The sequence below is a fragment of the Sus scrofa genome, chromosome 11, assembly GCF_000003025.6.
Source record: "Sus scrofa isolate TJ Tabasco breed Duroc chromosome 11, Sscrofa11.1, whole genome shotgun sequence".
Classification (NCBI taxonomy): Eukaryota; Metazoa; Chordata; class Mammalia; order Artiodactyla; family Suidae; genus Sus; species Sus scrofa.
Window position 1 is genome coordinate 76,329,931 of NC_010453.5, and position 27,057 is coordinate 76,356,987.

At 49.5% G+C, this 27,057-nt stretch overlaps 1 long non-coding RNA gene across 5 annotated transcripts; it reads right to left on the reverse strand.

Moving 5' to 3' along the window:
• On the reverse strand, positions 9,244-26,272 carry LOC110255857. Of its 5 annotated transcripts, none has more exons than XR_002336765.1 (6): positions 25,039-26,256; positions 22,217-23,408; positions 19,905-21,996; positions 19,155-19,250; positions 17,909-18,224; positions 15,372-15,872 (listed from the first exon to the last, which is right to left on the reverse strand). It is a non-coding gene; the product is annotated as an uncharacterized LOC110255857 (long non-coding RNA). The 5 variants fall into 5 exon arrangements; XR_002336764.1 differs by having other exon boundaries at positions 19,892-21,996; XR_002336762.1 differs by adding an exon at positions 9,244-9,672 and having other exon boundaries at positions 15,431-15,872; positions 18,698-23,408; positions 25,039-26,272.

Genomic DNA, 27,057 nt, shown 5'->3' on the forward strand with positions numbered 1-27,057 from the left:
CCACACTCGGTCAGAAGTTGAAGCCTCGGAGTTCCCTGGTGCCACAGTAGATTAAGGATCCAGCTGTGGCTCTGGTCACTGCCGTGGCGCAGGTTTGATCCCTGGTCTGGGAACTTCCGCACCCTGCAGCCCCAAAAAAAGTAAAAGAAAAAAAGAAGTCGAAGCCTGAGCAAGGACGCCAAAAGGACTTCCCCCAGACACCTCCAGAGACTTGTCAATGCCTTTCTCCCCCCGGGGCTGTGTCACCAGGAAGCAACTACAGAAGTGCCATCATTTGACTGGGGAATCTGTCACGGTGGTAGGCTGTGAAGGCACATGTCAAACTATTTGTTAAGTTGCAAACTTGGTTTGTGTTACACATCCAGATGTGTATTTTTTGTGTAGCTAAACGCTAGTGCAGAGATTCTCAAAGCCCGGTCCCCAAACAGCAGCATCAGTACATTCAGGAACTTGTTAGAGATTCAGGTCATCAGGCCCCAAACCCAAGCCTCTGAGCCAGGAACTCTGCGGGGTGGGGGGTGGGGTGGGCTGGGGGGTGGGGGCGGTGGGGGGGGACTGCCTGAGGCATCTGCCTGGTGCCAAACGCTTCAGGTGATTCTGACATCTCATTCTTAGGTGTGGGGGCCACCACCTTAGGACACGTCATCTTAGAATTAACAGAGATTTTAAGTTCAGCTCCCATAGTTCTGAATCCTGCTATAATGCAAAGGATCTGGGGAGCGTATAAGAAATACACCTGCCCGGATCTCACTCGTGGAAATTTTAATTCAGCAGGTCTGGGATGGGATTCCTGCGTCACATGTGTAAGGACGGCTCTTGGATGAGTCTCGATACCGTGGAGGCTGAAAACCAACCACCCGTAATCCCTCATTTTCCCGACACGTGGGAGGAGGCCCTGGGGGCCGAGCAGGCGCGAAGAGCCCATAGCCCGCCAGCTGCTCCGCCCGCATTTAGAAAACCCCGTGTGCTGTGTTATCATACACACCATCAAGCCATCCCTGCAGTTTCAAGATTCACAATCTGCTTTTGACCCAGATGAGTCATGACCACGCATCTCTGTCAATTGCTCCAAGCCTTAATTAATGACCGCTTCTGCTTTGCACAATGATCCCGGATTTTTTTTGTTTTTAATATACAAATTTGTTCATCCAGTGAGATGCCCGGCGGTTGACGCAGGCTGATGTAAACAGCAAACACGTCATCACTATCGCATGAAATCTCATCAGGATTCCTTCCTGTGTGTCACTAATAACAGCATCAACATTATGTTTCAAGGCCAGAGCCTTTGTGGTCTTTCAAAAACCAAAGAACGGATCTGTTTCTGAACCGGATGGGCCACAGCCCTAAGTGGCAGGTTCTTCATTTTTCTGAGACAATTAGATTTTACAGGAAAGACTGGACAACTTTTTCGTTTGCTCCACATTTTCGGGGGTGGAAATGCAAGTGCCACAAGGAGGTCACCACATGCCTGGGCACCTCTGGGTCCCTGCCCTTTGTCAGCCCCTGCCTCACGAGCCCCCCCGCGGAATTCCCAGCCTCTGCTGGCAGCTCCACCAGCTGGAGCTCCTTCCGCGGCCACTGGCTACGCAAAAGGCAGATAGAAACCGACGGTGGCGTTTTTTTCCATGGAAACCCAAAAGCCGGATGTCACAGCTTGCGTTTCTTCTTCCCGACAGTCAGAGTTGAGGGTAACGGTGGAGCAGGAGAGGAAACCCGCTCGAGCCTTGGGGGAGACCGGGCACAGGTGGATCGCGGGAGGGCACTCGCAGCGGGTGTTTGCCGTTTGCCCACCTGGGCCTTGTCTGCGTCGAGGCGGACCCCCCCTCCCCTCCCCCCTCACTGGGTCCCGCAGGGCGCTGGCCCTGGAACCGGGTCCTGTCTCCACGGTCCTGCACTGGGTCACCATCCGCTGTCTGAACCGGCCGGGGTTACCATAGCAACGCTACCCAAACCTTGGTGCGGACGGAGGCTCTGGGACCCGGAAATGTTGTCACTTCAACCTCTGCCTTTCAGGGTTTGGAACCTGACTCTAAACCCACATATCAGAGTACAGGGCGTTTGAGAAAAGCCGAGAGCTCCAGGTGTTCAGTTTCCAGATGGGACTTCCAGGCCTCCTGTAGAAATCGGTTCCTTACAGAGGTCGTGAAAACCACTTAGAATTTGTCACGCGGGTGTCTGACCTCAGCTTGGACGCACTTGGGAGCAGGACACAGGGGAGGGTGAAAACGGGGAGTGTGGGGGGGCCATCTTGGTGGGTGACAGGTGACAGGACTGTGCTGGGGGGAAAACGAGGCTGGGGTCTCCCCTCCCCCGCACCTGCCCAACTGCAGACCAAAGCCTTAGGTGCCCACAGGGATCTCAGGATGCTGCCCCTTACTGGTCATTTGCATTCCCCCCCCACCCCCGCGCCCCCTACTCTGCCTGCCTTCCTAGACTTTTCCAGAATCTCCAGCTTTGAGTGCTCCCTGCTGCCTCTTGCATCTTTCTGGGAGCTCTGCTGAGTGCCCACGTCCTGGGAATGATGGAGAGAAGTGGGGGGCGTGCTCCCAATGCCCCCCGCCCTCGGGGGCACCCTTGCTCGGCACTTACACTGTGGAAGCAGATTCCTCCACTAACCACACCCACCTTGCAGGAGCTGAGGGATTACAGATGACAATGGATTTGAGACGGGGCCAGAGCAGTACTGCCGGTCGGCTCAGGAGCTGGCAGCAGGTGACAACTGGCTATGAGACAGTCCCTCTGGCCTGGGCGAGGGGGGTCCCTGACCTGCATCTTCACCTGTACGGTCCCCTCTCTGGTCCTCCTCTGGCCTTGCTCTCGTAAAGGTCAGGATGCCCAGTGGACGCAGGGGGCTTCCTTCGTGGTCCACACACGGCACACCCAGGAGCCGGAAATGCCAAGGGAACAGTCTTGTGTCCACACGTTCCTGCCCATCATCCTGAGGCTCCCCGCTCGGCCCCAGGCAGCCGGGACTTCTGGGGGATCGGATGGAAGCGGGACTTGGGGGCTGGGCTCCAGCCACACACCGCGGGCCAAGGTTAAGGTGAGAAGGCGGGGAGGGGCCCAGGGTGGGGTGCTGACCTGGTTGTGGCTCAGCAGCGGGCGTCTGAGAATTCCACTCTCACGCCTGGCCTGTCGGGTCCTTAGTTAGACGCGCCTGTCAAGACAAGCAGACCAGGTCTCAGTCGACGGTCTGCAGGTTTGATTCATCATTGCAGATATTTACCCAGACGGCGAGAAGGCTCCGGTGGCCTGGGCCAATGGTGGTGACGCGGGTGGAGCAGAGTCCCAGGAGGGGACCCTAGACAGAGGGAAACCTAGGCAATTTGGGGACACTCTTCCATGCAGCAGTCACTGCCTTTTTATTGTTGTCCTTTTCCAAAGGGATTTTCTTAAAAATCGGGCAGTGACTGACCAGGTAACAGTGGAATGAGATACCCACACAACACAGACGTTGGAAAAGAGCGCAAAAGGGAGGCTAAGGAGCCCAACTGTGGCTCTGGTGAGAATCTGCTTCCTCCTTCCCTGCTTCCCAACCAGTTAGTTACCTAGAAGTTCCAATTCCAAAGGAAAGACAAGGGCCCTGCAAAGAACTGACTATGCATATGGTTTAACCAGGGAGCAGTCTGGCTCAAGGGCTGAATGTTCCGTGTCAAATTCAAACACATTTGCATCCTTTCTCCCCCTGACCTTAGATGGGTTGCTTCGCATAGGGTTCCACTGGGCGGAGCTGAATGAATCCTGCGGGGGAGGGGGGGAGGCATTTTCCTGGAAGAGCAGATGGTTGCCTAGGGCGGCAAAAATGTTTTAGTGACTCTATTAAGCCAGGGTTTGGAAGCCGTGAGGGGGTAGGTGGGTTTGTGGCTCTTCCCCCCCCCCATCTTGCCAAGGGCAGCAAATTCCAGGCACCACCCTAGGGCGTATCAGGCAGAACATCTGAATATATTTGCATCTCTAATTGAAACCAGGGCAGGGAGGGGGAGAGGAGAGGGCTTGCTGGGCTTTTGAGAATTTAACTTGCTGCCTCCGTCCTCACACAGCTCCTGTGACGTCTCCTGGCTGGGAGGGAGGCTGGCAGAACCAGGCTTTGATACAGGTGACATGAAGGTCACTTCACCAGCATCAGGGTCGTGACAACCCAGGCAGACCAGGGGGACAGCTGGCATCCCCGCCTGCTCACTCGCCTCGTCTCCCCACCCCGGAGAGTGTGTACACTGTCAGAACAACACGACACGTCTCCTGAAGCCGGTCCCTAATGTGCAGCTCGATCCCACAGCTGCCAGCACCATCTGTGCAGGTTGTCACTGCAACTCAGGTTGTCAGACCTGGGGAAGCCTTGGTGGGACAGGGCCCCTTCTCCAGGCAGACCTGACTCTTTTGTAGTACTTCTTTCTTTGTGATGGAAGTGACTCACACGCCTGGGGGAGCCTGAACCCTGGAAAGGTGAGTCAACAGCGCTGCAGCCTAAGACGCTGGGCAGGGGACAGCACGACCCATCCAGTGTGGACTCTGGTCAGAAACTGGTTCTGTGTGATGTGTGCCGTGCTGGGTGAAAGGACCGCTCAAGCTCGAGTTCATTGCCATTGCCGTGAGCCAGCTCAGGGCAGGTAAACGAGCTGTCCAGAGGCAATCTGGAGGCTTGCTGAGAAGTGATACTTTTGGGGGGATCCAAGGCAAGGGGTCTTCGGGTAGCCGACATCCTTGGAATAGTCACTGGAGTCAATGAAAGGCCACGGGAGAAATCTCAACGGAGGATCCACGGAGTTCGCAGCGGGAGCCCTCTTGGGTGCCCAAAGGGACATAGGAGGTCGCATGGCCCGCAAAGGGGGACCCCCCCTTGGCCATCACAGGCAGTGCAGCTACAGAGAGAATGGGTTTTCCCCCGAGGGGACTATGGTATGTTGCCAGTAGGAGGTGGGAAGGACAAGAGGAGGCTGGAGAGACTTAGGTAGGAGTCCTTCTGGATGCTTCTTATTGGGAAAAACCCTCCATGATGCTGGGGAACTGTGGTTCAGCATCCTTTCAAATCCAATCCTTCCCAAACGGGCAAAAGGTTTTTCCTCTTTCTTTTCAAAGTCATTTCAGTGTCTTTTCTGATGTGTGAGATATTTATTTTTTCAAGTACTTCCCAATTAACAAATGTACCTACACAGAGGACCCAAGGGATCTAGTCTCAATATGTCCCCATAATTCACCACTGATGGGAACTAAATATGCACCTTGATGGAAGAAAAGAACCCTGCATCGCTAATGAATAAACTTCCTGAATGCAATTCTATGGGTCACGTCTCCTGAGAAAAGGCCTTTAAGCCTAAGGGTTCAGGATAAATCGGCCAGCAGCCAGTGTGTGATAACTTAGCACAAAGGGGTTTGAAAGATAATCAGGCCAGGGCTGCAGAGACGGTCTCAGAGCCAAGGTTCAAGGTGTCCGGGAAAGTTTGGGACCTACCTGAGTCAGTCGCAGAATGTTCCACAGGCAGGAGGGGGTGTTCTACACACAGAAGGGTGATGAATAAAACAGGTGGACACCTAACAAAATGCTTAATTTTGCTGCAGTCAAAAAGTCACCGAGCCCACAATATAAAACGTCAATTTCTGCGTCCTAACAAGACAAAGACGTTACCTAAAAAATAATATAAACCTATACAGATAACCGAATCACTGTGCTATACACCGCCAACTAACACAACATTGTAAATCAACAGTACTTCAATGAAAATATTTGACAAAGAGAAACAGTATCCTTATTTAAAATTTTTTTTTTTTGCTTTTTAGGATCACACCCGCAGCATATGGAGGTTCCCAGAATAGGGGTCTAATGGGAGCTATAGCTCCCGGCCTATGCCACAGCCACAGCAATGTGGGATCCAAGCCACAGCAACACCAGATCCTTAACCCACCGAGCGAGGCCAGGGATCGAACCCGAAACTTCATGGTTCCTACTCGGATTCGTTTCCACTGAGCCATGACAGGAATTCCTAAAAAGCAAAATGTTATCTTTATACCTCTGTAAAAAGTGCCCCTTGTGCATCCTGGTTTGCGATCATTGTAAGATCCTGGAACTCCTATGAAAAGATGAAGATAGAATTTGGACTTTATTTCTGGGTGCACGAAAATGCAAGGTCAAGAACACGTGCAAAAACTGCACATTTGGGGTTGTACAAGGTTGCTTGTTACGACGTATCTTGTCTGCCACTCTTAGTGGCATTTCCTAGGACGGCTGTTAAAAGCTGGGGGATTCCCAGACGAGAAGGCAAATTAGGTTTTGAGCTTTGGCTGTAAAAATGTCTGTGCTTCTTTGGGGAGCGAAGGACGATGTAATCAAACCCTCCACGAAAAGGCAAATCACGGTGCTTGTAGCTATAACACACCTGTTGAATTTGGGGCCATGCAAAGTTGGCCTTGGGGATGAGCTAGGTCATGGGCCGAAAGCCCAGATGAAGATATTAATGTGAGCCCCTTGCTAAATTGCATTCCTTGTCTTTCTCTCTCTCTCTCTCTTTTTTTTTTTTTTTTTTTTTTCATTCCAGTTGCAGTCATTCTGTTCTTGGAATTCAGTTCATAAAAACTCACACTCTTGTCCTTGGAATGTTATCCTCTGTAGGCTTCCGTTACCCCTGGGAAGAAGAAAAATGAACGAGACACAAAGAGACAATTCATTCTCTCTGGTGTATTTGAACTTACATAAATCTCATGATTCACAAGGAATGAAACACCTGAAAAATAATTTCTCCAGATGCCTGTGGTTTTATTGCTGAAAATCTTTCTTTCTCATGAGCCTGTTCTCACTCTCAGGACGTGCTGCCTCCTTCAGACAGTTTGGTTTTGGAAAGAGTCATATCAGTTGGCTGAGCTTGTTTTGTGGGAGAGCTTTGAAAAGATCTCGTAATGAAATCCCTGAAAATGGCTTTGAGGGAAGGCTCCTGAGGCGGAGGCTTCCACCTGCTCCTAGAGTGAAGGAGGCTGCTGGGGACCACGAGGTCAGTGTTTTCCAAAGTTGCTTCATTGGGACACAAGTTCTGGAAGGTCACTCTTGCGAGAAAAAGGAAAAAAAAAGATTCTTGTTCCTTTTTTAGGGCCGCACCTGCAGCATATGGAGGTTCCCAGGCTAGGGGTTGAATTGGAGCCCCCAGCCTACACCACAGCCACAGCTACCCGGGATCTGAGCTGCATCTGTGACCTACACCACAGCCACAGCCACGCCAGATCTTTAACCCACTGAGCGGGACCAGGGATCAAACCCACATCCTCATGGATACTCGTTAGGTTCATAATCTGCTGTGCCACAAGAGGAACGCCCAGATTCTTGTTTCTTAAATTAGGAAGTACTGTTTATTGCCTTTTGTAGTGCTTTTCAGGGATTCTTTTTCAGTTAAAAAGTCTGAGTTACCGTCATTGCTTTAGCTGCATCTGACACAATTTGGTATGTTGTGATTTCCAATATTTCCTCATTCTCTTAATTTTAATAAAATTTGCATTTATAAGCGGTTTAGAAATACAGGGAAATGAAGACACTGGAGAGAGCTCCCTATACCCACTTACCTCGCTTCTCTGGTTATCGACACCCACGATCATGTGGTGCGCTTGCTACAACGAGTGAACCACCGCGAGTCGGTGGGAGTAACCCCACTAGAAATAATTCCGGTTTCTCTGGTTTTGCCCAATGCCTTTTTTCTCTTCTGGGTCCCCTGCAGGACCTCACATTACATGTGGCTGCCGTGTCTCCTCAGGCTCCTCTGGGCTGGGGCAGTTTCTCAGACGTTCCTTGGATGTGATGGCTGTCACAGGTTTGAGGTCTACCAGGTATTTTGCAGAAAAGCCCTGCGTGGAATTTGTCAGATGTTTTTCTCATGACACTCCTGGGGCTCTGGGTTTTTAAGGAGGACTACCCCGGAGTTAAGGGCATTTGCATCACAGGGCATCGTGGGTCCACACCGTCAATGTGACATCACTGCTGATGTGGACTTGACCTCCTGGCCCAGGTGGCCTTGGTTGTCTCCACTGCGCAGTGGGAGTAAGGCTGCCCCACTTGAGGGTGAAGAGTCTGTGTCAATTCTTGGCAATTCTCTGCATGGCAGAGTTGTCTGTTTTTCCCCATATATTTATACAGACATGTATTTAACCACTGATTTCTATCAGTATGGACCCATTGATATTTATTCAATATCATGTTTATAACAATAATACTTCACATATCTTTTCCACACTATCTTGCCAATGCGTAAATATAGCAGCAGAATAAATTTCCAGAATTGGAATTACGGAGTCAAATATTATGTAAATTCAAATTGTGAGAAAGGCTCAGACTGCTTCCTTAACTCTTATTCACATTTATGGTGTCCCCAGTCAAGTAGGAAAGGGCTGTCTGATGACATCTGTCCTGTGAGTGTGTGATGACACCTGTTGAACTTTGCCAAAACCAGAATCTTACCATGATCTTATCACATGTGCTATTCATTAGTTAGCAGCCTCACCGATATGTGTTTGCATGGTTCAGAGCCAGACTCATTCTGGGGTCAAGAGAAAGGGGTGCAGTCTCCTTGAACTGCCGTAGAGAAACACCCGCAGGTCTTGTGGCTGTGAGGTTGGATCTAGCTGTTCCCACGGCCACTTGTGTGGACAAGTGGGCTTTGTGGAACTTTTCTGGGATCAGAGACCACAGGTGGCACCCCCCAGACCTTCCAAGGCTGACATCCATTGCTTCTGACAGACTCTTCATCTAGGTCTCCCTCCCTCCATTCCTTCACCCTTCCTTCTTTTTCTCTTTCTTCCATTTCTTTTCCTTCCTTCTTTCTTCCTTTCTCCCTCCCTCCCTCCCTCCCTTTCCTTTCTTCCCTGATTCCCTCCCTTCTTTCTTCTACCGAAGGTGAAATTTACGCGTTTCTATTCTGCCTCTTGGTTTGGAGTTATTTCTGAGGGCCAGCTTCCCTTCTCCATGGTGAAAGCAGAGGTCCTTACTAACCTTGAGCCAGTGGGCGTACACCTCCTCGTGAAGGATGCCCACGGGAGGAGTTTCTGACGCTGCCTTTGTGACTTGGCACGGGCGCATCAGGACCCAGTGAAGCTCGATGAGGCACCTGCAGTAGCAGACCCCCCACCCCCTTCATCAGCTCGCCCTCTAATTGGAGGAGCGTGTTTTCTGTGCCTTCAAGTAAGTGAATGATAAAAGCGTTCAACTGGACTTAACCACATCAGAGCCTTCGGCTGCTGCTAATAACTTCCTCTCAGGTGGATATCAGCACATTAATCACCAGGTTTTTTATTTTCATTTTTTTACAGTTATCCTACTTGACGTTTCATCCAATTTTACTCTCAGTCAGATCATGTCATCCTGCCGTGTTCCATGCGCATTAGGGAGGCCCCGTCACATGTTCGGATGAGACCCAGCTACACGGTGCCCAGCCCGGCCACGAGCCGCCAGACCAGCGTCAGTGTCAGAAAGCAGACGAGGGATGACGCCGGGCCTCGAGCCCCTGCCAAGTCCTGGAAATCTTTGCTTCCTTTTCCAAAGGGCTTAACCATCTCTCCGTCTCGCGTCTAGAAATTCACTGGGCAGTGTTACCAGGAACTGCCATCAAGCGTGTCTACATGACGTTTCCAGCACGCATGGCTTTGCGACTCTTCAGAGACGGCTCAACTGGCTTCAGAATCACTTGTGTACGCTGTGAGCACCTGGGGAGAAAAGTCACCCGGGCGTGGAGGCTCCGCTGCAGCCAGAACTCTCTGATGCTCTCCTGCCTTATCGGGGCCCCGGCTCCCGTCTGTTCTCCAGATGCAGCTCTGATCTGCTGCGTGTGGCTGTGGTGGGGGCTGGCAGCTGCAGCTCTGATTAGACCCCTAGCCTGGGAGCTTCCCTATGCTGCAGGTGTGACCCTAAAAAGACCAAAAAAAAAAAAGGAAGAAGAAGAAAAGAAAAGAAGGGATGAGAAGAACTAGTCACAGGCAGGCCAGGTATCTGCCTTGTGTACACTCACCCCAAATAGGTGGCAGAGGTGTGATTCAGACTCGCACAACTCCAGAGCCCACACCTGTCTGTATAGAGAATACCTATCTGCACGCCTATCTGTATAGGGTAAAAATAGACATTCATCCCAATTTTTAAAAATCTACATCACAAAATGTTTCCTTTCTGTGTTGGCTTAAAAAAAAAACAATTGAGGAGTTCCCATCATGACTCAGTGGTTAACGAATCCGACTAGGAACCACAAGGTTGTGGGTTTGATCCCTGGCCTCGCTCAGTGGGTTAAGGATCTGGTGTTGCTGTGAGCTGTGGTGTAGGTCAAAGATAAGGCTCAGATCTGGCATTGCTGTGGCTGTGGTGTAGGCCGGCAGCTACAGCTCCGATTAGACCCCGAGCCTGGGAACCTCCATATGCCGTGGGTTCGGCCCTAAAAAGACAAAAAAAAACCCACAAAAAACAATTGAGATGTTGGAGATTAAAAAATGATGCTTTGGGGTTATGGACCATTTGTCTTAAATTTCTAAGGTTTGCAAATGAATACGCTAAGTGAGGACTCTTGTTCTAAAGACATAAGACACAGAGAGATTTTTTTTCACCTTTTGCAACTTTTTCCTCTGTTTCCTCGATGGCTCTTTGACCACCTGACCTTGCTAAGGAGGGGCCACCCTAGTGTATCTTGGAACCTGTATAATTACTGTCCTGTCGCTTCAGTAACTAGGTAGAAATGTTGCATAAACCCGTAGCTTCATGAGCTCACCACTGTTTTACCTCGTTCTCCTTTTTATTAAAATTAAGTGCCAACCTCTGAGCACCTGCTTGCTCTCAGATATTCCAGGTGGCCACACACCCCGTTCGTTCCCCCTTGATGCCCATTTTCCTCCAAAGAGCCCTTTACAGTGACCCTCAAAGGACCTGCGCCCTGCGTAGGCATCATGAGCTTGGCCTTTCTCCCCCTTGTAGGCAGAGGCAGCTCCTCACTCCTCTTGCATCTCCTGCAGGATTGTGGAGAAACTGAGCACAACGCACTCTTGATTCCCACAGGGCTGGGGAGGGCACGCAGCCCGGACACAGTGGCCTGAATGTTTACACCTGTTGAAAACGCTGCCTTTGGCGACATATGTGGTTGACTGTCACCAGTTAGAAGTAGACATAGTGAAATTATCAGGAAAACCGCAGGAGGCAGTGTTTCTGGGCTGTCTACTCAGATAATATGAAAAAACTAACCAAATTTCAATGGAAATGAAGATTAATCCAATTTTTAAATATTTTATGAACATTTCCAGTTATATTTGACTAATTAAAAGTACTATAAAAACTTTATTTTACTGTGTTAAATTGCTTAATTTCTACATGCAATATAAGTAGAGAGAAACTGTCTTTAAGCGTGGAAATTTTAAATTGTTTTACACCCACTGAAACCTTTGGCTGGATGTAGGTATTTCTAAAGAGCCGGAGCCATTTTGACGAATGCAATTCATCCCTAATCCATTTAGTAAAGTCTCATCTTTTAAAAACATCCTTTAAAAAGTTTGTATTGGAGTTCCCTGGTGGCGTAGGGGGTTCAGTATCCGATGTTATTACTGCTGTGGTGCAGGTTTGATCCCAGGCGTGGGAGCGCCTGTGTACCGCAGGGATGGCCAACAACACAAAAGCAAGTTTGTATTTTTTAGCACTGACACATCTTTCAAATTTTAGAAAAGTAAGCGTCAAAATCTTTAAGATGTATAATCCGTTCTAAAGAAATTCAATAGCAAACATTTTCTCTCAATAAGTGTAAGTGTGAGCGATGTCTTGTTTTTGTTTTAAATCGTTGCCTTTCAGTTTCTCTCCGGAAGCCCTTCCGCAGGACCACTGCTGTCCAGCGTGGACGCCAGCAGAGACGTCCGTCCGCTGAGTTCTTGCGATGCGGGTGGCGAAGGGTGATAAGGGCAGAATCCAGGAAGAGAAAGTAAAACAGGTCATTTACGATGTTTATGTCTGTTACAGGTTGACAAAACTATTTTAGGTCTATTGGCTTAAATATAACATTATGAAAGCTGATGTCACATATGTTGTCTTTTTTTGAGTTTGGGGCTACTGAGAATTTAACATCACATGTGTGGCTCACGTTCTATTTTTTTGTTTTGTTTTGTTTTGTCTTTTGAAGGCCGCACCCACAGCACATGGAGGTTCCCAGGCTAGAGTTCGAATTGGAGTTGCAGCTGCCGGCCTACACCACAGCCATAGCAACGAGGGATCTGAGCTGCATCTGCAACCTACACCACAGTTCACAGCAACACTGGATCCTTAACCCGCTGAGCGAGGCCAGGGATCGAACCTGCAACCTCATGGTTCCTAGTCAGGTTCGTTTCCGCTGCGCCACGACGGGAGCTCCTTCACGTTCCATTTTTATTGGACATCGATTTTCAAGATAGGAACTTCTCAGAGGGTTCTACTCAGGCTCCAAAAGAATTGGAATTGTGTTGGTTCCCAAAAGACTTGATTTTGATGGGCATTTCTCTAATAATTAGTGACAAAACAGACACAGACTCAGTGACATAGAGAACAGACTTGTGCTTGCCAAGGGGGAGGGGGAAGAAGTCGGATGGACGGGGAGTTTGGGGTTAGTAGAAGCAAATTACTGCATGGGCAATGGATACGCAAGGAGGTCCTGCTGAACAGCGCAGGGAACTCTGTCTGATCTCTTCGGATGGACGTGATGGAAGATAATACGAGAGGAAGAGTGTGTATACACGTGTGTGACTGGGTCACTGTGCGGTGCAGCAGACATTGGCTCCACACCGTAAATCAACTCTACCCTAATAAAAAATCAATTTCGAAAAAGGCTTGATTCTTCTGAAATCTACCAGCGGAGGGCTTTCCCCATCTGATAACAAGAAATGGTGAGGATGATGTGTCTTAGTCCAAATGGGAAGAAAAGAAAAGGGAAAAAAAGCCATCAGTGTGTAATCCCTTTCAATTATTTTTAATATATGATTTCTAAAACATACCACACAAACACCCGAGCTTTTAGCTTTGGGGGGAAAGTGGGTTTGAAGGCAAGATTGATCCCTCATCTACCCACATGCAGGTCCCCAGATAAATAGATTAACAGTATCAGCTAATAAGGATGCAACTCCACGGGGGCCCTGGAGCAGATGTTTTCTGCTGTGCCGTGTTGATAGAAAAACTGACAAGGGACATTTAAAATTCATTGCTGGGAGATTCCGTGGTATCATGAATCTCATTAATAGTAATTAGGATTGGTTTCCTCCCTGCGACCAAGTCTGACAGTCCCCCTCGTAGCGGTCAAAAGAGCTGCGATACTGGCCCGCCCTCTAGCAACTGACCATATCATTTTGTTTCTTAAGGATATGCGGGAAGCTTCAAGCCACTCGTCAGCAGAAAATGTTTACTTTCTTCTTGCCCCAGTGTCAGCATGAGCCAGACAACAGCCACCCTGGGGAGGTTTTAAAAATCAGGGCTGGAAATAGAAACAACAGCTTGTCAGGAAATCAGCAGTGACTTTTCATCCCAATTACAGCCAGACCACAGGTCGAGGCAAGCACTTTTCCCTGACTGTCTGCTGGGTTCTCTTGGCCCTCATTAGGGGAAGAAGCACCGGATGTTTATTCAGGTAAATGGGCAAAGATGGACTATTTTCTCGCACTGGGTCATTCGGGAACAGGCAATCTGATTAGCCCTCGCTTTCATGTACCTGTGCCGACGCTTGCTCCTAAGACAGGGGCGCTGGCTTCTTCGGGCAAAGGCGGCCACGTGGAGTCCTACACACCGGAGGACGCCCTCCGAGATAAGGCTTTCTGCTGCCTTCCCCAGACAGCCTGCCCTCCGCCAGGGTCCCGGCCACCGCAGCCTCCCAGATAGCACAGCTCTCAAACGTTAATGCCAAGCTAATTATAGACTTTGGCTTCCGTTTTCAAAATAGACTGTACTTAAACAAAATTTAGTACCATCCTATGTGTTCCTACAGCTGGATAATTACAAGGCATCTCGGTTTTCGGAGCAGGAAATTAATGAGACGAAGATCAGCCACTATTTAAAGACAGTTATTCTCCGCATTTGCAGAGACGCAAGACTAAAAAGCATGTTGAACTCTTGGAAGATGGTCCTGAGCTGGGAGGGGGGGTTGGATTCAACCGAGTCCAAAGAATTTTTTTTTTTTTAATGCTTTGGGTTAGTGTATTGGGAAACACAATTGCTACAAAAACATGTCTTTCTTGTAATATCTCCATCCAAATGCCTCCCAATAGGTGATTCTTAGATGGGGGTTGGCTGGAGAAGAGATTCAGCAAAGCCTGAAGCTAGGAATAGAAAATGACTGGTCCTTCAAAGTCCCTAGATCTAGGGGAGCAGAATTATAAAAGCATAAGGCCTGGGAGAAACCTTTAAAATCATCCAGTCAAGGGGTACTGAAATGTTTACTTATAAATTGGTACACCTAGTATGGAAAACAGTGTGGAGATACTTCCGAAAACTAAATATAGAACTATCATATGATCCAGCAATCCCACTCCTGGGTGTACATCCTGGAAAAACTTTCATTCAAAAAGATGCATGCACCCCTATGTTCATAGCAGCACTATTCACAATAGCCAAGACTTGGAAACAACCGAAATGTCGATCAAGAGATGAATGGATTAAAATACGTGGTTCATATGCACAATGGAATACGACTCAGCCATAAAAAAGAACAAAATAATGCCATTTGCAGCAAGATGGATGCAACTAGAGAGTCTCATACTAAGTGAAGTAAGTCAGAAAGAAAAAGACAAATTCCATATGGTCTCACTTATATCTGGAATCTAAACTATGGCACCAATGAACCTACCTACAGAACAGAAACAAATTCAGGACGTGGAGAAAAGACTAGTGGTTGCCAAGGGGGAGGGGGAGGGAGTGGGATGGACTGGGAGTTTGGGGTTAGTAGATGCAAACTATTATATTTAGACTAGATAAACAATGAGGTCCTGCTGTACAGCCCAGGGAACTCTATCCAATCACTGTGACAGAACGTGATAGAAGGTAACGTGAGACAAAGAGAGAATGTGTATATATGTGTGTGTGTGTGTGTGTGTGCGCATATGTGTATAACTGGGTCACTTTGCTGTACAGCAGAAATTGACAGAACATTTCAAATCCACTATAATAATTTTTTTTTGTCTTTTGTCTTTTTAGGGCAGTACCTGTGGCATATGGAGGTTCCCAGGCTAGGGGTTGAATTGCAGCTGTAGCAGCCGACCTATACCACAGCCACAGCAACGCAGGATCCAAGCTACATCTGAAACCTACACCACAGCTCATGGCAACACCGGATCCTCGAGCCACTGAGTGAGGCCAGGGGTTGAACCCACATCCTCATGAATATTAGTCGGATTCAGTAACCACTGGGCCATGATGGGAACTCCTATAATAAAAATATTTTCATTAAAAAAAATAAAGGCCAAAAAATAAACAAAAAGACATGCTTACTTATGAACAACAAATATAGCTAAGCAGAGGTCGACCCATGAATCGGATAAATCAGGGCTGCCCAGGGTCCCTGGAAGTGCCCCCCGTCTTCCACTCAGCTCTCTTCACAAGGAGGGAACCGGCTCTTCTGATAATTACAGCATCACCAATATTCTGTAACATCCAAGTCTAGTGTCTGAGCTGAAGACTGGTGGCTAACACCCATGGCAGAAGGAAAAAGAAATTATTCGAGTCACAAACTGTGCTCTGCCCTCCAGGTTCGGTCCCAGGGTGGCTGCTTAGCCTTGGGACTCAGTCTTTAGGAAATAAGGGCTGTTTGTCTTGTAGCAGCTTTGCTAGTTGGAGTCAGAATCATTAAACTCTTCATCGAGGGCCAGGTGGACGTGTTTGCAAAGAAAGTCTGTATTAGGCAAATCAAGTTGATATTTGATACATAAAGAGCCTTGAAGAAGGAAACAGGATAAAACAAATTATTTTAAGTGACTTCGTTCATTCTTTTTTTTTTCTTTTTATCTTTTTTGCTATTTCTTTGGGCTGCTCCTGCGGCATAGGGAGGTTCCCAGGCTAGGGGTCGAATCGGAGCTGTAGCCACCGGCCTACGCCAGAGCCACAGCAACACGGGATCCGAGCCGCATCTGCAACTACACCACAGCTCACGGCAACGCTGGATCCTTAACCCACTGAGCAAGGGCAGGGACCAAACCCGCAACCTCATGGTTCCTAGTCGGATTCATTAACCACTGCGCCATGACGGGAACTCCCATTCATTTTTTTCCCTTCCAGATAAAGAGGCTTCTTGGCCTTTGTCATTAAGCCTTTGGCCTTGACACATATCAGAGTAGAAATAATAGTTATCACTGCAAACTTTTGAGGCAATGAAAGAGAGTCTGGCCATCCAGGAGACGGGGACTGCAGGTGGACACCACCCTGGCCTTCTGCTCAGCTGCCCCTTCTCTGCTTCCCAGGCTTCCTTTTCTTTCTTTTTCTTTTTTTTTTTTTGTGGAGCGGGCATGTTCAGAAGTATTACTCTGCGTGTGTGTGTGTGTGTGTGTGTGCGTGCGCCCAGTTTGTCAAGTGGTGCATGGGCTGTAGGGCAGGACAGAGGTGAGTCAGCATCTCCTCCCTGCCCCTGAGGCCGTCAGCTCCTCCTCGCCCTGGATCCTGCATCAGCATTGCCTTGTGATGCTCGAGGCTCTGGGTCCACCCTCTACCCCCGCACCCTGATTCTGGGGTGGCCCTGAGAACCTAGATTGCTGGCAGTTTCCCAGACGGTGCCCCAGCACAGTCAGAGCTTGGCTCTGTGTACAGACCTACTTACTGCCTGAGCTGTAAGGCGTCAGCAGCTAGCACCTCGTCTGCAAGAGACACAGCACGACTGCTAGGATTTGTGTCTGCTTCCCAGGGCGGCCAGAACAAGGTACTGCAAACTGAGGGGCGTAAACGGTAAGAGTCCACTTCCTTGCAGCTCTGGAGGCCAGAAGTCTGAGATAAGGGTCTGCTGGGCCGTGCCCCTCCCCGCCGCCAGTTCTTGCCAGAGATGGTTGGTGTGGACTGGCTCGCAGCTGTCTCGCCCCGCGTGGCCTTGTCTTCTGTAAGGACACAAGTTACGGGACAGAGGCCCCCCTCCACGTGACTTCATCTTGACTGCATGGCATCTGCAAAGACCTGTTTCCAAACCAAGCTGCATGCCCAGGTCCTAGAGGTCAGGACTGGCTCAGGCATTTGGGCGGGCAGAGGACACAATGTAACCACAACACGCTTCCTGTTCGTGAATCAAGGAACATAGATATGAGTAGTTCGAGTTCCCGTAGGGGCTCAGCAGGTTGAGGACGCGATGTTGCCTCTGTGAAGATGCAGGTTGGATCCCTGGCCTCTCTAGGTGGGCGAGCTGTGGTGTAGGCTGCAGAAGGGGCTCAGATCCAGTGTGGCCGTGGCTGTGGTGTAGGTCTCAGCTGCTGTTCCGATTTGACCCCTCGCCTGGAACTTCCATATGCCACAGGTGCAGCCATTGAAAAAAAAAAAGAAAGAAAGGAAAAAAAAAATGAGTATTTCATGTCTTCCACACTTCCTCCCTTCTTCACTCCCCACCCCCACCTTAGAGCATCACGGATGTAGATGAGCCATAAGACTAACCGAAGTACCAGGTCTTATCTGCTTTCTTCCTGTGGTCACTGGGGTCTTGATAGAACCCACCTTTGGGGAGTTCCTGCCTTGGCTCAGAGGAAACGAATCTGACTAGGATCCATGAGGATGTATGTTCAATACCTGGCCTCGCTCAGTGGGTCAAGGATGGTGCATGGCTATGATCTCTGGTATAGGTTGCAGATGGGGCTCAGATCCTGCATTGCTCTGGCTGTAGTGTAGGCTGGCAGCTATAGTTCTGATTCAACCCCTAGCCTGGGAAGCTCCATATGCCACGGGTGCAGCCTTAAAAAAAGCAAAAAAATTAAAAAATTAAAAAAAATAAAAAGAACCCACCTTTGGGCAAGACTGCATCCTCTGGTGAAATGCCATTGCCTCTTCATCTGAGAACCATCACGTCAGGGCAGATAACCAGTTCTGAAGACAACAACCCCATGTACCATGGGGACGTGATACCCAGACATGCTGGACTTTTATTACAAACCAAAGAGATGGTTTTAAAAGCCATTTTAGGGCTTCCAGATGACATCTGATAATGACACCATCTCAATATGTATAAACTAAATGGTTCTACTTCGGGTGATAACACAGTTATGATTTTCTGAAAAAGTACAGGATATGCTGCTTTTGTTTTACAATGAAGCTCCATAACCTGGGTACCAGTTGAAGTTCCAGACAAAGACAGATGATAGGGAGAGCGAGAGAGAGGGAGAGAGAGAGGAGAATATTTTTACTCTTCTGTATGATGATTGTCTGATTGCAACAATTCTACTTTTTTAATTGAAATATAGTTGATTTACAATCTTGTGTTCATTTCAGGTGTACAGCAAATGGATTCAGTTAAGCATATTTTCCCTTATAGGTTATTACAAAATATTAAGTATTGTTCCCTGCACTATACAGTAAGTCTTTGTTGGTTATCTGTTTTATATATAGTAGTTTGCATCCGTTAATCCTAACTTCTTAATTTATCCCTCCCTTAGCCCTTCACCGTCTAGTAACCATAAGTTTTTTTGGCAAGTCTGCGGGTCTATTTCTGTTTTGCATATAAGTTCATTGGTATCATTTTTTTATTCCACGTAGAAGTAATATCATGTGGTGTTTGTCTTTCTCTTTCTGGCTTACTTCACTCAGTAGGATAATCTCCGGGTCCATCCACGTTGCTCCAAATGGCATTATTTCGTTCCTTTATGGCTGAGTAATATTCCATTGTGTTTGTACTGCATCTTCTTTACCCAGTCCTCTGCTGATGGACATTTAAGTTGTTTCCTTGTCTTGGCTATGGGGAATTGTGCTGCAATGAACACTGGGGTGCATGTATCTTTTTGAGGTATGGTTTCCTCTTTGCTATGGGAATTATCAGTCTCTCACATGCAAATATATCTGGTGCCTTTCTTTAAGAGAACTTATATATGTGTCCTTCCTCATAAAGACGTGAGCTTCAGGCCCTAAACTGGAAAGCTCTGCTGCCGGGTGAAAGTGAAACGGGGTGTTGGCAATTGTATGTGGCTTCTGGGCCCCACACACTGTCTAGTATCACTCCTTGATATTTTGGCTTGGAAGACAAGTCAGAAAGAATTACCTTAAGACAATAATTATAATAGAAGTTTCTCTCTCTCTTCTTGAAATGGAACAGGACCCTATGGCCCTCTCCCCATGTCCTCTGCCTGCCTTCTGTCTGTAGAAAAAAATTTAGTCAAAGAATAAGTTTAATTAAAGAAGTGAGAAAATATGGGAGCAAAAGAAAACAGTCAAATGAGACCAAGTCATTCAGCAAAGTCAAGGACCTTTAGTTCCATCTCAAGGGCTATAAACACCATTCTGAGCCACATCCTATGAGCTGTCTTGGAGATACTGAGTCTCCCACCAGGTGGAAGAAATAAACTACATCCCGACCAGACTGCAGCTCAAGGAAATGCTAACAAACCGACCCTGGAACTGAAGACTGACTATACTTAAAACAGAGAAGATGGCACTGGTCAGACCTCTGCACAGCAAAGTCCGAGGCGACTGTCAGAGCTGATGGTGCTGTTTCTGCATGTGCCCCTTCCCTGTGCCTAGAACAGCTCCTGCCCACTGATTGTCAGTGGGGCAGGGGGGAGGGCAGAGGGATTTGGCCTCTGGACAGGAGTCCGCCTTCCCCCAGTTGCTGCATCCGAAGTAAAGCAAACTTTCCTTTCCATCAACCATGCCTGCTTATTGGCTCTAGAGCAGTGAGCTCCCAGACCCCGTGTTTCCTGACATTGGCTTAGCTCGACACAGGGGCCACCTGGCCATCACCTTCTACTTGAGGAAGTATGAAAAGTGAACAATTGACACCTTTCTTCTTCACCTGCAGGAGCCGCAGGACGCCTCTGCAGGATGCAGGATGGAGAGCTTCATCTGCATTGGAAACATGTTTTCAGATTTCAGACGAAGATTTCGGATTCGGTGAGCACCATGGTGCAAGGACCATGGAAGCTCTCTGAAAGGTTTCAATAGTATTGGTTTAAAATCCAATGGAAGTACTGCTCTTTTCTTGTGCTTAACAAAAAACCCCCCATATTTCACAGTAATGGCCTCACAAGCGTGAAATACTGCCGCTCTTGATTAAATTCTGTAGCCTCTGATTACATAGACCTATGGAAATATGGCCCCTCACCAGCTGGCAATGGGCAGTTTGTTAATACAGCTGCCTCTCTACCATCTTCAGTGTAGCCAGAGCCCTCTGTCAACTCAAAGCAGATAAATGAGGAACAGGCTGACGACCACATAACACAGAGGTGTCAAGAAATTCACCTACTTTGCTAATTCTTCTTATATTTCTACTTTACCGAGGTCTTTGTCATTAGGAGAGGCACCAGTTCTTTAATTCACTTTTCATTACAGACTCTTTTGCTCCACCTCAAACTCCCCACCTGGTCACAGGATTCCTGTATCCTTTCAGGAGAAGCTTTAGCTCTTGCTTTGTACAGATTCCACGTGACCCAGATCCATTCGATTTCCCCCCTTTATTTGAAGCTCTAACCTGAACGGCTGTAAGAAATAACTATCAGCAGGGCCATAGGCAAGATGTTACTTAAGGTACAGACCTTACGGTATTAATTTATAATCTTCATACCCGCTCGTGCCCACAACTTATCCAGTCGAAATATCTACTTAGCTGTACCTATGAAAAGGGAACACGAGAGGTGAAATTTAGTTCTCCCAGTTATGCAGGACATATACACCTGTTCACGAAAGAAAAAATTAGTTTGATACCCTGTAATGACAGATGGCTTTGAAGTTCCTCGTGGATCATAAGACCCCCTGGTGCTGTCAGATGCTTCTCCTTGGCCTTGTCCCTGATCCTGGTTCAATTTTTTATTCATCTGGCCGATTTCTGCCTGGACCCATTAAATCAACACCTCACACGAGGTGGTAAGGATGGAGCTGCTGCTACAAGGCCAGGCTGGCACCCAGGTTGTCCCCACCCCCAACTGGATACGAGTCCCGAGGCCACAAGATGCCCAACCCAGTCACGACCAAAAATGCTGAGCACTTTCCTTGAGAGACTAAAGAAAGACGTATTTGAAACCAGCCATTACGATGAATACTGGGAGGTAAAGGACTTCCAGATTGAAAGAAGAAACCAAAGGTGACTCAACCCGAAGCCGGGTCACCGGCTCTCTGCCTTTTTCACTTTTAATCTGCACATTCTGTTTAGTAGAATCGATTGAGAATAGGCTGTAAAATCCGTTGATTTTGGAGAAAAGGGAGGGAAGAATGAAATCCCATGTTTTGCCATTTTGATCCAAGAAAAGGACATGGACTGCCCCCTCCCTTTCTGGTTCCCCCGTCCCATCCCATCTGGGGAAAGGTTATGGCCACACCCTCTGCCACCTAAGTCCCACCCTCAGCCCTTCTTTCTCCAAAGGAGACAAACGCAGCTTCCCAGGGTCCCGTGAGCCCTTCATCTGAGAGCATAGGGCCTGTTGCTAATCATCTGACAGATGAAAAGACAGATCACTGAGGTGAATTTCCCACTTAACACCCAGCAAGCTTGTCTCCTGCAGGAAATAAGCACGGGAGACTCCTCTTTGCATCCTGGCCCCCAGGCCCTCCCCACCCTGACGGGTTGGCCAGCGAGTGTCCCCGGGCCGCATTTAGGCTAGGTCCCAAGGGGGATGCAAAGGAATCAGCCTGCAGGTGCATGTGTCACGGGGAGGGGGAACAGAGGAAAGAAGGTGTGAGCCCTTAGGGAAAAGCTTTTCCAGGTCCTGAGGGGGCCACCTGGGAGAAATGGGGTGGTTTTCCTACTGTTGGCGTTCCTGCTGTGGTGCAATGGGATCGTTCGGGTCTCTGCAGCGCCGGGACACAGGTTCTCTGCCCGGCCCAGCACAGCGGTTGAAGGATCTGCCGTTGCCACTGTGGGGTAGGTCCCACCTGCAGTGCAGATCGGATCCCTGGCCATGGGGTGGCCAAAAAAAGAAAAAGAAAGAAAGAAAAGATAGTTATTTCAAAGTGACGTGATTTATAAACTATAAGATATCACATCAACTTATCATTTGGTTAATTAGTCGAACAGTGAAGCAAAAAGTATATGAAGTGATAAGCGGCAATGGATTTGAACGTGCCTTTGAGGAATGAGCTGGAAAGGAGAGAATCAGGTGGGGGATGCCCCACCTGCTCAGGGCAGCATCTCAATTCCCAGCTTCGCCGTCTTGCTCAATGACAGAGCAGGGCTGGAGAGCAGACCTGCTGGCCCTGAGTGGTGCTCTCCTCCCGAGTCACCAAAAACTGATGTGTCCCCTGCAGCCCGTCGAGAACCAGAGTGCCGCCTGGAGTCAGAGAGACAGACGGCGGAGAGAACCAGCACACACCCTCCACCATCCATGACTCTCTAAGCTGCACCCGGGGAGCCAAGAGGCGGCGGGGCGTGGGGGTGGGGGTTGGGGGGGCGCAGGTTCACAGTTTGTGCTAAACCGCCATCCGTTCATCATTCCTAGAAATCGCCGGGAAAACAAAAGAACGAAATTGATGAAATAAATAAAGAAGCCGAGTCCCCGGTATTAGAGAGATACATCTTCATACACGAGTCACAAAAATTGATCACCCTTGCAGCAGGCAGTAGACGCAGAACCATTTATTAGCACATATTTTACTGTCTCGTCTTTGCAGGCTTCCCGGGCTAGGAAGGCGTAAAACCTGATGCTGTTTTGATGCCACGGCCTCACATCCTCGCTGGATGCAGATGGGGTAAAAATCAAACACGGATGATGGGGTGTGAGCGGCTGGGCTGTGTGGGGGGCGTGAAGGCCAGCCGTCGAGTCCCGGCGATGTTTTAACGATGAGAAAACTGGGCCAAGGTGGCCACGAAACTGTTGCAAGGCTCAATCTCTCTTTGTTTTCTGAAGCAAACTGTCTGACCTTTAAAGACGAAGCGTAGTGCAGTATGTACAAAAAGTTAACGAAGGTCTTCATTTGAATGCTTTCACGCCTTGTCTTCTTTAAGTAAGACACTGGGATTCTTGCTGTGAGGATGGGGGATTTGGGGCTGGGGAGTGGGGTGAAACAGCAGAGGTCTATTCTCTTACTGTCCAAGATCAAGGCTTCAGGAAGGCGGGGCTCCCTCTGAAGCCTGCCCGAGAACCTCTTGCCGCTTTCAGCTTCCAGAAGCCCCAGCCGCCCTGTGCCCCGCCCTTCCTGACCTCGGTCTCCGCTGGGGTCTGCGAGGGGCTCCTCCTTGTCCGTCTGCACAGGCGCCTCCTTCAGGGCTCATCAGGGCTCACTCTCCTCCTGCCCCTTAACCAGTCACATCAGCAATGACCCCGCTGCCAATGGAGGTTGCTCTTGGGGCCGGGGGGCTTCATCCTGTCTTTTGAGGGGGGAGGACACAGTTCACCCCAGGTCCTTAAATCCAAGCAAATCAATGGCGTGATTATGACTGGAAGTTTGATCTCTCCCTAGATTATCCCTGTTCCCTTTCCCGGGTGGAGCAGAAAAGATATCTGGGGGAGATCCCACCACGGCTCAGTGGTAATGAACCTGACTGGTATCCATGAGGATGCAGGGGTTCGATCCCTGGCCTCGCTCAGTGGGTTAAGAATCCAGGGTTGCTGTGAGCTGTGGTGTAGGTCACAGATGCCGCTCGGATCTGGCGTGGCTGTGGCTGTGGCGTAGGCTGGCAGCTGCATCTCTGATTTGACCCCTAGCCTGGGAACTTCCATATATGTGACTTGGGAGCAGCCCTAAAAAGAGGGAAAGAAAAGAAAGAGAGAAGGAGAGAAGGAGAGAAAGAGAGAAAGAAAGAAAGAAAAGGCATTTGGGAACAGGAAGAGGGCTGGTGGGCACAGTCCTCATTTACAATATTGAGCAACCACAGGTCAGTCCAAACAGGTCAGCCGGAGCCAAGGACAATGACCCCAATATCAAGCAGATTGTATTTTCTTGGGGAAGGAGACCAATAAAACCAACAGCCAGTCCATCAGAAAACACGTAGACACGAATTAACAGTGAAGGGCTGGTTCATGGTCAGTTCGAAGCAGAGGAACAGGAGCCTCACAAGAGGGGGAAGGACAGGATCCCCTTTTAGCCCAGGCAGCCTGGGCATCACGCATGCTCCCGGGAACCCTCAGGCAATTTGCTGGTTGCCCTTGTCACACTTTACAGATAGAGGATCTTGTGTCCCTTTGACTGCTGTGACGGTCACACTACAACCACTTAGGCATCACACGGTGCGGGGCTCCCTTTAACAGCCCCTCCGCACAGCCCCAGATGCCCAGCCAGGTCGTGCCACATCTAGGCTGCAGTCCAGTCCCGCCAGGCCACCTTCTACTGCAGGCAGTGCTCTTGCAGGATTGTACAAAAATCTGAATCTCAGGAAATTCCGAAGTCCGCCTTTTCCATCCCACCCCCTTCTTTGGGCCAAGAGTTCCACCCCCCCACCCACAGGCTGGGTGGTGCTGGAGAGACCTCCGGCTCTGAGACAGCACCTCGTGTGCAAAGAGAGCATCCCCAGGGCTCTCCCTGCCCCTACTGACCCCAGCACCTTGCGCCAAGTGCTGCCTAAGAGTGGACAGCACGCTCAGCAGAGATGCTCTGGGTCAGCGGAGACGTGAGAAAGGAAGAAAGCGCTGAAAGACAGCAGCATGCCAGCGGCTGACCCTTCAGAAGCCAACCGACTTAAGACCTTTCTAGCATCCGATGGGAAGGACCCCCAGAAGCAAGGGGCTGCCCCCCCAGCACGGACCGCAAGACGGCCCAGCCGCCCCCCTCTTTCCCCCTCCCTCTACACTCCGGCTTCTCGAAGGAGGGGTCATGGTCTCCGCCTCCTCACCCCCCACGGTGCAGCCAAGTGACCCCGTCACACACAGTTCCCTGTGCCTGCACACAGTAGGGCCCCATGGCCCATCCATTCCAAATACAACAGTTTGCAACCCAAACCCTGAACTGCTTAGAACCACTGGAACGTGGCAGCGAGGATGTCCCCAAAGCCCGAAACCTACCTGAGGTCTCGGCTGTCTTGGGCATCGAACACGATTCCAACCGAGAAAAGCTCTTATCTTTGATTCTGGGGAAATATTAATCTCCTCCTATCATTCCCACGGTGTCTCTGTGTCCCTCCTGGCTTCTCCCTCTGCCTGACCCCTGAGGAGCTGACACCCTCCAAGGAGCTCTTCTCTTCTCCCCTTGCAGACCTGCCCGTGAATCCTGGCGACTCCGGGATGAGCTTCGGGACCTCAGCCAACATAACCTCTTTCGGCGTCCACGCATCAGCTACAACGTGGAGAGGATGCTGTATCTGAGAAGGCCGAGCCTGTGTCCCCAGGGGGAGCACAGAGCGGGCAGGACCATGTGTCGTGGTCTCTCCTGCATCCACGTCTCCCCAAGCGGTGTCTTCGTCCTGAGGGGTCTTCTCCCACCCTAGCCTTTTACTTCATCTTCTGTGTTTGTCTTTCCGTGTGGACTGAGATCCATTCTTATGGGCCAGGGCTTTGGTCTTGTTCTACCCGGCTCCCAGCCCAGAGGGAATGGGAGTGCAGTGTCGGCTGATGGTTGTATTTGTCGTCCTTTGCTGTGTAACAAATGACCCCCAAACTGAGCAGCTTGTATCAGTCAGCTGAGGGTATCATAACAGGGCACCACGGACTGGAAGTTTATTTATTCTCTCAGGTTTCTGGAAGCTAGAAAACCGAGATGAGGGTATCAGCAGGTTCACTTCCTCTCACGGTCTCTCCCGTGGGCCACCTTCTCACCGTCCTCATGCACATTTCTCTCCACGTGCAGCCCTGGTGTCCGTCTCGCTCCTCTGGCAAGGGCACCAGTCCTAGCAGATCAGGCTCCCCCTTGGACCTCAGTTTTAATCTCAATTACCTCCCTAAAGGCTACATCTCCAAATATAACCACAGTGCAGGGTAGGCCTTCAACATGCAGATTTGAGAGGGACCGGATTCAGTCCTTAGCCTTCAGGACTCACCGTGTCTGTGGCTCAGGAGCCTGGCCACCACTCCGTGGGCCCTGTGGCCCAGGCTGTCGCTCAGGCTGCTGTCCAGATGACAGCCAGATCTGCAGTCATCACAACCTCTCTGGAGAGGGGTCTCTTCCAGGCTGACTCAGACGAGAGCTCACGCCCCAGCAGCAGGACCGAGGGCTGCAGTCCCTCTCTGGGTGTTGGCCTGAGGCTGCCCTCGGCCCTTGTCCTTGGCTTCATCAGCGTAAGCATTGAGAAGAGACAGGAATAGAAACAGAGGAGAGAAAGGCGCAAAGTCACGCCCCGTGTAACCTGACCTCACGCAGCACTGCTGCGGATGGCTGACTCCTTAGGACATGGGACGGAGTCCAGCCACTGCAGAGACGTCCATTCAGGGGGCAGAGGGGGCAGTGGTCCAGCATGAAGATGCTGTCTGCCAGTCTAGGCTGGGGGCATGGCACACATGAACTCGAGACGCTCACACTGGCACGGTCAGAAGACTTAATGGTAATGCTGATGCCAATAGGAATCGCAAACCAGTCCCAGGTGAAGTGCACACAGTACTTTCATAGGGATTATCGCTACGGAATTGAACTTCTGGCAGGACACACGGTTTCAGAAGTCCCGAGTGACACTGAAAATGGCGGGAAGGTGTGTCCACACAGCACTCACACCTGCCCTCTGGGTCAAGTGGCGCGAGCTTCGTCCCTCACTGCGTCCTGCCTGAGGATGGGCTGTGAGTAGCAGGCTCTTTGGGGAGCTGCTTAGGGAGATGGGGTTCCCTGCAGGCTGCAGACCCCAAGGCCTCCTGCCCCAGGTGAGATTTAAAGTGACAGACACACACTTGTTTAGGGGCCCTCATCAGCGCCCTCTGAGGCCAGGAGGCTAGTCGAGTACAACATAGAGTTATTTTGAGTTATAAAATATTTAACATTTGCTGGGTTTTTTTTTTTTTCATGCAAACTAATTATGTACGAAGCCTTTTATTGCCAAGAACTATATGCTGGTAAAACTAATTAGCTCGACCGTCATTGCCCCTTGTGTAAGGAGGGTG